The sequence below is a fragment of the Nansenia antarctica genome (genome assembly GCF_963989245.1).
Source record: "Nansenia antarctica genome assembly, chromosome: 5".
NCBI lineage: Eukaryota > Metazoa > Chordata > Actinopteri > Argentiniformes > Microstomatidae > Nansenia > Nansenia antarctica.
This window is the reverse complement of record NC_137690.1, coordinates 42,806,412-42,821,077: the sequence shown is the minus strand read 5'-3', so window position 1 is coordinate 42,821,077 and position 14,666 is coordinate 42,806,412.

Below are 14,666 nucleotides of genomic sequence, written 5' to 3'. Positions count from 1 at the left end.
TTTCTGTATTTTCTCTCTATTCTTTATCTTTTTATTTTTTGTTCTCTTTAAAAAAAAATAAAAAAAATGATGCAGGATGAACTTAGACAAGTGAAGAAAACTTGTAAAGTGTATGAAATGAACTTGAAATGTAATGTACAACCCTGCAATAAAGTATAAAAAAAATAATATATATATATCTACGTAGGACAGCTGGTGCTTAAACACGAAAACTGTAAGTAGCCACTGCTCCCCAAACCTGGAATACTTGACTGTTAAATGCCGACCCACTTACCTCCCGAGGGAATTCAACGCAGTGTACATTACATGTGTTTACATTGCACCAAACGCAGATGGTAGCTTAGCATTGGCGGCTATATGACGTCATCAGTGGTGAACAGAGCGCGGACCCACAGGCAGTCCATATTATCGCCGGAGACTTTAATCATGCCGACCTGAAGGTAGTACTACCCAAGTTCTATCAGCATGTTAAATGTGCAACAAGAGGAGAAAAAACACTGGATAAGGTATACACCACAGTGTTTCCTCCAGGAATTTTTACCATGGTGGCGGGTAGTGCGGTAGCGCTGCGCGCGTGCGCGCGATTTTTTCGCGTGCACGCGCATGAAACGCGCACGCGCGCTCAAAACAACGACGTCATTTCAGCCAAAACTCGAAAATAAAATGTTTTCCTGTAAATTAAAAACAAGGGTAGTCCGTCCGTCCGTCCCTCTCTGGAATGGAATGGAATGGACTTTATTTGTCATTGCTACAGTACAGGTACCAGACAACGAAATGGTCCATTAAATAAAATGACACGGTTCAAATGTTCACGCCGGCAGTCCGGCTCTCACACATACTGGCAGCGTCCCGGTCTGACTTAGCTCTCGTTTGTGCACGGCTTTCTTTCTTTCTTTCCTTCCTTCCTTCCTTCCTTTATGTGAAGTGGCCGGTCCCGGGCACAGCTGCCTCGCATCCGCTCAACGAGCCCGGCGGTTCGGTGCTGCGCTGATTAGCGGATGCGGGACAGCTGTGTGAGCGGATCGCTCCATCTCTCATCTTGATGAAGATGAATGATCTTTATTGTCATTGTAACAGGTACAACGTAATTTAAATGAGGAATCACAAAACAGTTTTGCAAGCGCGTCGCTTCGCGCTTGTGGGTGTGTCTAGCGCTGTGAAGGTCTGAAAAGCGGCCTAAATTTCTTTTTTTTTTTTGGGTTGAGAAATCTGCATGGTGGCGGAGGAAATTCCATCGTGGCGGACCGCCACGATGAAATGCATGTAGAGGAAACACTGCACCAACATCAAGCGTGCTTACAAGGCTAGACCGCTAGCTCATCTAGGCATGTCTGACCATGTGTCAATCCTCCTGATCCCAGCCTACACTACCATGAGGAAAAGTGCTCCCATCACCACTAAGACTGTCAGAACCTGGCCAGCAGGGTCCGCTCCACTGTAGATCTGCCTAAATGACACCTCATGGCAGGAATATGAGCATGAGGACCTGGAACAGTTCACGTCGTCGGTTCTGAACCACATAGTGAACTGCACCAACTCAGTCACCGTGGACAAACGGGTCCGGGTCTACCCCAACACGAAGCCATGGATGACTGGGAAGGTCGAAAAACTGATCAATGAGAGGGACAACGCCTTCTTCGCAGGGAAGGGCACACTGCTGTACAGCACCACCAGGGCTAACCTAAAGCGCGGCATCCGGGAGGCCAAGGCAGACCACAGAGAGAAGATTGAGGAATGCTTCCTGAGCAACGACTCCAGGCGGGTGTGGCAGGGGGTTCAGCACATGACAAACTTCAGAGCCAACAGGCTCACAGCCGCAGAGGACGACCCCCTGCTGGCGGAAAAGCTGAACTCCTTCTACGCCCGGTTCGACGAGGGGCGAACGGAGGTAACCACAACACAAACACCACTCTCTCCAGCTCTCAGCAGCCTCACCCGCACAGAGCATGAAGTGAGACGCGTGCTGAAGGCGGTGGACCCCAGGAAAGCCTCTGGGCCGGATGGCGTCCTGGGACGGGTGCTGAGGGACTGCGCCGACCAGCTGGCCGGGGTTTTCACCGACATCTTCAACCAGTCCCTGTCCCAGGCCACCATCCCACCCTGCCTGAAAACCTCAACTATCATCCCAGTCCCGAAGAAAAGCACGGTGAGCTGCCTAAACGACTACCGCCCGGTGGCACTCACACCAATCATCATGAAGTGCTTCGAGAAACTAGTCCGGGCCCACATAGTCACACGCCTCCCGCCCAACCTGGATCCATACCAGTTCGCCTACAGAGCCCACAGGTCCACAGAGGACGCCATCGCGACGACTCTCCACGCCACTCTATCCCACCTGGAGAGGGGAAACAGCTACGCGAGACTGCTCTTTGTGGACTTCAGCTCTGCCTTCAACACCATCTTTCCAGAAAGGCTAGTGACCAAACTACTAGACCTGGGACTATCACACTCTATATGTGCATGGATCAAGGACTTCCTGTCCGACCGCCCCCAGAGGGTGCGGGTGGGCTCCCACACCTCCACAGCCCTCAGACTCAGCACTGGGTCCCCCCAGGGCTGCGTGCTAAACCCCATCCTCTACAACCTCTACACCTACGACTTCACCCCCGTCCACCCCAGCAACTCCATCGTAAAGTTTGCAGACGACACCACCGTGGTGGGCTGCATCTCGGGGGGGGGACGAGGCGGCGTACAGGGATGAGGTAGAGCAGCTGAGCAAGCTGTGCAAGGTTAACAACCTGCTGCTGAACCAGTCAAAGACCCAGGAAATCATCGTGGACTTCAGGAGGAAAAAATCTGAGGTCCAGCCCCTGCTCATCGACGGAGAGAGCGTGGAGAGAGTCTCAACCCTCCGATTCCTGGGGGTGCACATACAGGATGACCTGTCCTGGAAGAACAACACAGCAGCCACCATCAAGAAGGCACAACAGCGGCTCTACTTCCTGAGAGTCCTCAGGAAGGAACACAACAAGCAGGAGATACTGGTGGCCTTCTACCGCGGCGCAGTGGAGAGCATCCTCACCTACTGCATCTGCAACTGGTTCTCCAGCTGCACAACCGCAGAGAGAAATGCGCTACAGAGAGTCGTGAGAACAGCCCAGAAGATCACCGGCGCCCCCCTCCCCTCTCTGGAAGAGCTGTACAACACACGCTGCCTCAGGAAGGCCTCCAAGATCTCCAGAGACCCAACCCACCCTGGGTACGAACACTTTGCCCGGCTGCCCTCGAAAAGGCGGAACAGGACCATGGCCGCAAGGACAAACAGACTGAAGCTCAGCTTCTACCCCAGGGCCATCCAGGCCCTGAACACAGCAAAGACCTAGGTTCTGGGCCCTGGACAGTCTGGACGGATTGATGGCAGCTGCTGGATTGAAAAAATCAGGTGTAGTGCTGAGGCACAAATGTGTACATTTCAAGCCTGCAAACTGCGACACTTTAAATGAATGTGCAATACGACAACCCTAGTCGTTTTATCTGTACAGTATAGTATAGTGGATAGTGTACATAGCCTTTATTTATGTAAACCAGCTCCTTTCCCTTCTTGTTTTTTTTTCTTGTTTTTTCTTTCCTAGCACCAGGGGAGCCACCCCTCCCAAATTTCGTTGTTTGGTACCTGTACTATAGCAATGACAATAAAGACCATTCATTCATCATTCAAGTTAAAGCATTCACATTTTGGATGCAGTTCTCGCTTTCCATGTACCTACCTGCATTGTCCATGCACATTTAAGACGTGGAATGCTCTTATTGTCCACCAAAGTAAAATCCACTCCACAGGGGTAACTCGCAAAGAGGAAGCAATATTCAGTTGCCAGTGATTTAGCATCAGAGAGGGATTATTTTGCTCATATAAATGCACATTTTAAAAGAAATGAGACGGTCAATTTTATGTTTTTAGGGTGTGACTTTAAAACAAACATTTATTGTACATTTAAATCCCACAAAAAACGAAAAAACTGCCATCACACATTGGTTTATTTTAAACCTGGAGTAGTCATAACTAGGATATCAACTGTGAATGAATTGGTGGGAAATAGTCAGGAGTGTGTAGAGCAGTCAGATACTGCCGTTCCTTCACGTAGTCATTCCCAGACTGAAGACTTGCAGAAAGTCATAGAGCAAAGATTTGGAGCTGCTTTGCTGAAGTTGGAGCATTTAGTCCATGTGCCAAGCACAGCTGTTGATGTGTTTTTAGGGGAACTCCATCATTTGATTTGTTCTGCACCTGTTCCATTATCTTGTGACATTGTGAGTGACATATTTCATCAGAGAAACATCCCTGTCGATGAACTTATAATTAGAGAAACTGTTAATGCAATTTGCTCTGGTAATCCTGTACAAAGGTCAATACAAAAAGGTGGCCCTCTAAGTTCCGCGTATCTGCGTAAGCAGTATTACAAGGAGAACTTCAGTGTTGTAGAGCCAGTTGAATACATTATTGATGCTAAAAACAAACGCAGTTTCCAATATGTCCCAATATTGAAGTCCTTACAGCAGTTGTTGAGTAGAAGGGATATCATTGATAAAGTTGTTGAGGGCCATCAAAGCCAGGAGGGCACACATTCTGGAGTGTATTTACAATGAGTTTAACTCAATTAGGCTAGATGTAAAAGAATGACTTTTGATATTTTCAGGAAACTGGTAAATGCTTATCACCTTACCTAGGCTACAGATAGTGATGGAATTCTGGACATAATCATATCTAGCAAAATATTCTCAAATGTGCAACGTGCAAGAGGCACAATTTAAAGTGGACTAGGGGTCCTTGATATGAAAATGGTTCAGATCACTAGCCTGATGTAAGTTAACTGACTTTTGTCTGAAAGGCTTCTTATCTTGAAAAGTTACAGAATGGATAAGAGGAAAACCAACAGACCAAAGTGTCCCTCCAAGAAATTGCGAGAACAGCAGAAGTGTCCGGAACCTCCCCCAAAAGAGCAACCTGGTGAGTATAGGCTAGGTGCACGATCTCCACTACTTCCTGAAAGGCACCTTGCATGAACATATCCTGTCTCACTCTATTGGTTTAATAATAATAATAATTCATTACATTTATATAGCGCTTTTCCGAGGCTCAAAGACGCTCGCACTGTGTTCAAACAGTTTACCGCACAGATGATTAATCAATTAAACCAATAGAGTGAGACAGGATATGTTCATGCAAGGTGCCTTTCAGGAAGTAGTGGAGATCGTGCACCTCGCCTATTGGGATTAATAAACTGGTGTATTTGTGTGTGTGTGTGTGTGTGTGTGTGTGTGTGTGTGTGTGTGTGTGTGTGTGTGTGTGTGTGTGTGTGTGTGACAGGGAAGGGAGGAAAATCTGATTGTCAAGAAATAAAAACACAACAGTATAGGCCTAGATAGAATAACATTCTAGGCAATACAATTTCTTACGATACTTGTAATATCACAATAGGTACTTTTGTAATGGTAATATTGTGAGAGTTGCATACATTAATATGAACATTTTTCATATTAATGTATGCAACTCCCCAGTGCTGGAAACCATCAGCTGTATCTGGCAACACTCTGTCCTTCCGTCAGCAGTTCCTCCAATCATCTAAAATGATTGGTGATGAAAACGGTTGACGTCCCTAGTTTCACTGCCATATAAGACGGAGGGCTGGGCGATAACACAATAGCAAAATATACAGACGATAGACACGTCAACAATGCAATAAAAAAATTGTTCGATAGAACGTTCAATAGTTTAACTCACGGGTGCATGAAAAAGTGAAATGTGTCAGTGCTTCTCTTCCTGGCTCAACAGCCTATCATGTCTCTTGTTAATGGAGCATGCTAAGAGTCACACACAAACAGCTTTTTGTTTGAGAAGTCTGGCAACGCCAGGTTGTCATCAAAATAAAACGTCACCGTGTCTATAATTCTTGTAAACTACTGCTTGCACTCAAAGAGTGTGGTGTGACATTGTTAGTATTACAATTATTACCTGTGTGCCTTGAAAGTAAAGTGATTAAAAAAAGTGGTTAAATGCAAACTTTCTTCTCATGTTTTTCCCCCCCAGTTCTGTTATGATCATTGAAAGGTCATGGAAAGGTTTTGCCATTTTAACCATGGAAATGTGTGGGAAACTAATACAACTGGCCTGCTGCTTCACATGTTTTACCTCTTCTCAATTTCTCTCTCAGGACTTTATGCTTTCGTCAGGTATGAAGATGGTTACACAGCGAAACTCTTCGACTCATCAGATATTCTTGGCAAAGATGACAATCCTGTCCAGCTGCAAGATCTTAGATCAGGACAAAGCATCCTAGCCAAGTGGTCCAATGGGAAATGTTATACCGCCACTGTTGAATATGTTGTACATTCAGACCAGGGAAAAGGAAAAGGCTATCCAACTCAACCAAAACAAACAGCAGGAGAATCTTTTTTAAAGTTGCTCAAAGGTACCTCACCAAATGCGGGATCTTCAGGTTCTGACACACTAATAATTGAGAGGAGCCCACTCTCGGAATATGGTGTACTGTAGAATGCTGCACTGGCCCATCACCCAATGTTGGCAACACTGCTGGCCTGTTGTCTGATGTGGGCAATGCAGCCAGTCCCCCACCCAACGGCGGCAACACCATTGTCCCATCTTCCGACGACGGCAACACAGCCAGCCCACCACCCAATGTTGGCAACACTGCTGGCCTGTTGTCTGATGTGGGCAATGCAGCCAGCCCACCACCCAATGGTGGCAACACTGCTGGCCCATTGTCCGACAGATGTAACGAAGCCGGACCACCTCCTTACTGGGGCATCACCGCTGGTCTGTTGTCCGACAGGTGTAACGAAGCTGGACCACCTCCTTACTGGGGCATCACAACTGGCCCACCACCACCATACTGGGGAAACACAGCTGGCCAACAACTACCATACTGGAGCAGCGCAGTCGGCTCACCACCACCATACTGGGGAAACACAGCTGGCCAACAACTACCATACTGGAGCAGCGCAGTCGGCTCACCACCACCATACTGGGGAAACACAGCTGGCCAACAACTACCATACTGCAGCAGCGCAGCCGGCTCACCACCTGGCGGCAGGGACGCAGCCAGCCCAACGGTGAATGTGACCGTCTCATCTGACGAGGGTAACGCAGCCATCTCACCACCCTCCAGGTTGGTCTTTCTGAATGTGTCATAAACTGGTTCTGAATCAGAGAAACATGATCTCTCTTCTGGTGTTGCACAAGGAAGCTGTCTCCTGCATTTCACACTATACATTCTTCCATTAGGTGGTATCAGAGAACATCATGTCAATGTCCATGCTTATACATAATTACACTTCAATAGAGCCGTATCATGTAAAGGCATACGTTTTAAAGGCATATAAGGCATATAAAGGTGGTGGTTGTTAATTACTACAGGGGAAATTCCGCCAGCTCATCATCAGACGGGGGCAATGCAGCCGGACCACCGCCTTACAGGAGCAATGCAGCCCCTAGACAGCAGGCAGCACCTGCACGTACATCATGTGATGAATGTAGGAAGATGGATGAAGCCATCTCAAGAATAGGTAAGTAATGCAAGATGTCAAACTTACTGTTCATTCATAAATACATTTTAATAAATTGCTAATTAATTTCTGTTGTGTAATTCTATCAGTTTCTTTACCTATGGATTAGTGATTGGGCCTCAACACAATAATTAATGTACTGTTTGTGTAATGTACGTGACTGAAAATGGCTGATCTTCAGCTGATCGGCCATCAACCGGTGACCTGCGCTGCATTAATCTGTCAGCAATCCTTTAGAATTTGAGGTTCAGTATATTTCTAAAAGAAAGAGTAGTTAGATTAATCAATAAGAAAATCGTTTGGGACAGCCCTAATCTCTATATACAAAACAAATTATGTTTCTGTTTGACACTGTTTTAATAACATAAAATCTGAATCAGCCAAGAAATTTGCAATCGGTGCATCTCTAAAAGAGTGGTTGTCCTATCCTAGTGTGCACTGGAAAATGTCCTTTAATTCATACTGTTTATGCTATTTCCCCCTCTCAGAGCCAGGCCATGTCAGAGCGCTTCAGTCTCTTCTCACCCTCATTGGAGAGAGATGTGACCTGGAGCTGGACAACAGCCCATCGGCAGCAGGCCAACAGGAGCTGTTTCCTGGCAGCGACTTGTTCATCTCATCGTTCCGACTTGCTGCCATACATCAGGCATCAACAAAAAGATTGCCTGCGCCTGTTTCATCTTCTTTTTGAGAATTTTCTCTCTGGTGAAGATTGTGTGAATGCAGTCTCCTTTGGACGCCATGGCAAGATCCCTGAGGGGAAGAGGCTCCTTGACCAGAAGGTGGTCTGCGGAATTAAAAGTAAGTTTTGTCAAAGTTGCCCTTGTTATTTAAAGGTAGGGTAGCAGACTTTTTTTGGGGGGGGGGTGGTCCTTTCTTTTTTCTTCTGAGTATAGTTGTTGTGTTATGTCTTATTTATCAAAATAATTAATGTTATTTTTGGATGCTTTTGTATTCCAGCCTACGTACTGAGATGTGCCACCTTGGACGGCTGGACATCAATCGATGAAGCCAGACTGAAGAAAGCTTTCATCAACAAGTGTCGGACAAGAGCAGGCCTTAAAGATCTGTGACTTACAAGCAGGTATGCCATGCCAATAGTACCGGTACCCCCTCCAGTGTTTCCCCTAGGTTTGCGGCCCGCCCCCCCCCAAGGCAATGGTAGGGGAAACACTGCCCTCACTCGCGTGTTAATAATTTTCCTAAATTTGGCCTATTAACTTTTTGCATCTAACACAACTGATGTATATCTTTTTATATATATATATATATATATATATATATATATATATATATATATATATATATATAAAAAAAAACACATATTGGAATAACACATTTAATACAACTTTTTGTATCTAAAGGGCTCTGCACACAGCGTGCGATTTCTGTTGCGCGTCAACATTCCATTTTGAAGTTTGAATGGAAGTCTATGAGAACATCGCATTTCAACACACACAGCCCCGATTTTAATCGCACGGCGAAAATTCGATTCCATTCATTTTGAATGGGAAAAAGCACAAATTTGACAGTGCGACAAAACTCGCACACCGTGTGCTTTGTCCCATTCAAAATTAATGGAATCGAATTTTCGCCGTGCGATTAAAATCGGGGCCGTGTGTGTTGAAATGCGATGTTCTCATAGACTTCCATTCAAACTTCAAAATGGAATGTTGACTCGCAACAGAAATCGCACGCTGTGTGCAGAGCCCTTAACACAACTGATGTATATACAGTATATATTTTTATATATTAAAAAAAAACATATTGGAATAACACATTTAATACAAATACATTTGAGTGAGAAAATAATATTCAGATTCGCCCAAAAGCAGGTCCAACTCCTTTTCATCAGTCACTGCACCTGAGCTTTAATTAATGGAGACAATTGAGCTTTTTTTTTTTTACTTCACTTCTAAGTTTCAATTGAAAAATGTGTCAGTTTTACCAATATGTGTTTAGTGCTCTGGTGCTGCTGTAGATGGGCTGGCTTCATTTAATTATTGTCATTTAATTATTTAATTATTACCTCATCGTTAGCCCTCCATAAAGACCCGGTCCAACATTCACTACGTTGCCGGATCATAACTTCAGTTCCCCTGTTAGTCACGCTTCCAGCCTTACTATATTCTGTACTGTCGGTTCGCTTTGTACCCTAAACCCTTATTCCCTGTGCCTGCAGTCCGTTCAGCCTGACTCCTGTTACCTGCCCTCCTGCCTGCCCTCCTGCCTATCTGCCTACCTGCCCTCCTGCCTGCCTGCCCTCCTGCCTGCCTGCCCTCCTGCCTGCCTGCCCTCCTGCCTACCTGCCCTCCTGCCTGCCTGCCCTCCTGCCTGCCTGCCCTCCTGCCTACCTGCCCTCCTGCCTACCTGCCCTCCTGCCCTCCTGCCTACCTGCCCTCCTGCCTGCCTGCCCCACCAGTCCTCCTACCTACTCGCCTGCCCTCCTGCCCTACCTGCCCTCCTGCCCTACCAGTCTCGCTACCTGCCTTCCTGCCTACCTGCCCTCCTCCTACCCGCCTGCCTGCCCTACATGCCCGCCTGCCTGCCTGCTCCACCAGTCCTCCTACCTGCCCTCCTGCCTTACCTGCCCTCCTGCCCTACCAGTCTTGCTACCTGTCTCCCTGCCTAGACCCCTGTCTGCCTGCCAACTACTCCCCCTGCCTAGACCCCTGCCTGTCGGCCAACTACTCCCCCTGCCTAGACCCCTGCCTGTCTGCCGACTACTCCCCCTGGCTAGACCCCTGCCTGCCTGCCGACTACTCCCCCTGCCTAGACCCCTGCCTGCCTGCCGACTACTTCTCCTGCCTGACCCCTCCCCGCTTGCCTTACGACCATTCTCTGCCTAACCCCGTAAATAAATATACCTTATTTACTTCAATCAGTCTCTGGTCTGCACTTGGGTTCCCTATCTGACCGTAACAGGTGGTCCCTGTGATCCTCTCTGACAGAGTTCAGCTGACAGACTCTTGTTTATTTTGTTTACAAAAATATCTAATTATGTTAGAAATTACACTTGTTACGAGTTTGTAAAGATTGTATTGATTGTTATATAAATGTCATTCTCTGGCTTTCGGCAAGTAAAAAGAGACTTTTTATTTTGTTTATACACTTTTTTACACAGTTTATTGTTATGTCAAAATAAATGTCATTCTCTGGCTTTCTGCGTTTCCTCTTCAAATTTATCCAGAAACAGCAAACACATTGTCATCAAGTCTGGCCAGCAGGGAAAATGTGATTTCTTGTGATATCTCGATAATATATAATATATTTGCTTGTTTGTTAGTAGGATTGCAGAAAAACTACTTGGTGGAATAGTGTAGCATGGGCCAAGGAAGAACCCATTACATTTTGGTGTGGATCTAGGTCAAGGGAGAGGGTGGCGCTAGGGAAAAGGGCTCTTAACAAGAGATAAGAAGGTTGTAGTAGAGAGTTGGTATTCGAGGGGTGGATATGGGGTGTGGGTGGTGAGGTGGCTAGGTGTGTCTGGGTGGTGGGAGGGGGTGTGGTCGGGAAAGGGGGTGGGGCTACGGCCCAGTGGGAGGGGGTCTGGTCGAGAAAGGGGGAGGGGCTACGGCCCAGTGGGAGGTGGTCTGGTTGAGAAAGGGGGTGGAGCCATAGCTCACCCCTGTTCCTGACCACGCCCCCTCCCACTGGGCCGTAGCCCCGCCCCATTTCCCGACCACACCCCCGGCTATGGAAATAAATGAGACAAGGAGGAGACATGGAACATACAAGGATGAGATCTCCTATAAGGATCATACTTCTCAGATTTGTCTCATGAAAGTCTCAGACACATCTTACATTCTTTCTTAAATATTGGTCAATTGAACTTCATTTGTCTCAGATCAGTCTTCTAGTAGTAGATCTCTTTTTACTCTCGATTATTGCTCCTAAGGGTACCCTTAGGAGCAACAAATAAGACACAAATGAGCACAGAATGATTCCAAAATGAGAAGGCTCCAGATCTCAAAAGATCAGAATGAGCAACAGATGAGCAAGATGATTTTAGCTACGGGGTGACCACTCCACTACCGGTGTCAACTCCCTCCTGACATAAACTGTCATGGCCGTTGGGCCTTCTCATCCCCTGGGGCATTCGTTTTTCCTCTCCAAACACTGTAGCCTTGTCAAATTATCTCATTACTGTACAGTAGGCTATGTATAGTCAGTCACAAACACTATCGCATTTGTGGTGTTTGTCTTCACAGTAAAATCCTGTCCTGCCCTGAATGGAAGAGAGAGCCTATCCTACACACTGTTCAGCTATTCCCTAGATAAAAACTGGTCTCATTCCCAGGAAAAAAAACAGCCATAACCAGCACATAATTATGAATGTATAATAATATGCTAGCGCATCTGTTTTTCTGTCCTCAAAATGCCCCATGAAGTGTTCAAACACATTAGAGATGCTTAGTTGCTAGCTACAGTACTAGCGCACATCCCTGGACTCCCTGCTCTCATACTGTATCTCCATCGGGCCTCACGGCTCAGTGCTGATGTGTTCAGTAGCTGAGGTGCTAACACACCATTACACTTCAACAGCCAAACACCCGCTAAACACCCGCTCCCCCAGACCCAAGCGACTCTCCCAAAGAGATAATTGGTCAAGGCTTGTCTTTTCTCCTTTAATTGAGGCTCACTACGTGCACACATGTAAGGTCTTTGCCTCAAACCGTAAGGAAAAAGAACATCTTTCAAGAGCATGGCTAATTGAAGTTTCTTCCCCCTCTTTTCTTGAGGAGAGGGAAGTGATATAAACGATAGGGAGATGGGAATAAGATCTCCTTTGTAAGATATGCAATTATTTCCCAATTAAGGAAAGTTCTGCTGTATGGCATTTGGGGGGATTTTATTTGGATGCATGTTACCAGTAGATGGCGCCATTTGACCTTACAAGCAGGACATGTCCCTGTATGTGACGGTTAGAGGTGAAGATTGATAATACACTTTTTTTTCATAGAGCACACTTAGAAATGGTTGCTTTTGCATAAACATGTTAATGAATGATGTCACATTGTAAAATGTTGATTGTATTTGTTTTGAATCTGATTTTATTGTAATTAAGTATTAAATATCTGTGCATTAAATATCTAAAATCTCCTTTGAACATTTACTTTTATCATAGTCTTAGACCTTTATCATACAGTATATCATGCATTTTAAAATACTTTTTAAGAATTGCTTAAACGAAAAGTAAATGCAACAATGCAAAAAACATGCTGATACACAGAAAATGTTAGTTTTTACAACAATGCTTAAAGTATTGTATCTGAGATTTCTACATCACATTTTGCACTTGTAAATGAATGATATAGCAATTGATCCGTGAAGAATATGACTTATGAACGCCCCATGACCTTAGTCCAACCGTGTTATCTCATCAGAACTCAAATGACAGAGTATCCATGTTTTACTTCATTGTTCGTAAACAATGTCATTGTAAACAAACACAGTATAGCTTCAGAACATGGTTAAAACAATCATGTTGATCTCATGGGTGAACATTCACCAGGTCCATCCCTCAGCATTTGACCAACACACCAAAGCACCAGATTGCCCCTTTAAAGGTTAAACATTAACCAACAACGATAAGGAGATATGTAATCACTAAAACTAACAGTCGCTCTGCAATCGACACCATGGCTGGCGTAAAGTGTGGGATCCAAATAGAATTGTCTACAAAAGAAAACTAAAATAGACATTTTCCCCTAGTTCATTAAACGAATTTCATTCATCTCCTCAATTAAAATGAAGCTGAGCACCAGACTGCTGAACACCACGGCAGAGACTCAGAACTGTTCTGAACCAGTGAGAACCAGCAGCAGAGAGAGGGGGAGAGAGGTAAACAAACAGATAAAAACAGAGATGGAGAGAAAGAAATAGGGAGAACAAGAGACAAGAGAAAGAGATTGACAAAGGGAGAGAAAAGAGTGAAATTGAGAGAAAGGCAGAGCAAGACAGAGACAGAGAGACATACAGAGAGAGACACACACCTACAGAGAGAGAGACACACACGCATACAGAGAGAGACACACACATACAGAGAGAGAGACACACACATACAGAGAGAGAGACACACACACAAAGAGAGAGAGAGACACATACAGACAGAGAGAGACACACACACATACAGAGACAGAGACACACTTACAGAGACACACATACAGAGAGAGACACACACACATACACAGAGAGAGACACACATACAGAGAGAGACACACACACACACACACACACACACACACACATACACAGAGAGAGAGACACACACATACAGTGAGAGAGACATACATACATACATACAGAGAGAGAGGAACAAGGGACTCTCACGGTCCTTCCACCACGGCTGTTTTAACTGGGCCACTCCAGGGCTGCAGTCTCTCCATGGGTGGATGGTCATCCCCGGGGTCTCCCCAGAGACCTCCTCTGGTATGTGCATCAATGATACATTGATCTTTCATTCGTATCAAGGAAGCATTTTTGCAAAATGATATAGCTTTTTGTAATAAAATCAGCAGATAATTTTTTTCTTGTGAGTCATAGCATGAATAAAGTGAATTTGGTGTGTTATACAAATACACTGTTATCTATTATATTCTAAAAACACAAGTCTACATAGGTAATGAGTTAAAAGTGCAATATGTAACATTCACATTCAACATTCACACTTTCTAATGGTTGTCATGACTACCTTTCTAAAACAGAGTGTCTGGGGCCGACACTGGGCTTGTATAGAGACATGTTGTTTACCAGCCAGGGGTGTTCTAGGGGAGCGGACTCATCCATTTGGCCTTTCTGCTGCTACCTCTATGTGCATGCCGAACACAACAGCTAATGTCCGACACGGCAAAAACATTTCAGGGGGTTATAGTATTATTGTTAGGGAGGATAATTCTTTGGTACTTCAAATTTAATTTCGAAGACTGACAGATTTCCAACAGTCTTGCTCAAAATTGGGATTTTTTATTTTTATTTCACTGTGTTAACATGCTTCACAGGAAAGCAGCCTGCCAGCCTATCTGTCCACGTCACCCATAATACATTGGAGGCTGCAAGAGGTTTCTATGAATGGTAAATGTGAAAGTGGAATAGTCTGTGTACGTCCATGTTAAATAGACACAGTCAGAGGGAGAAGATAGGGG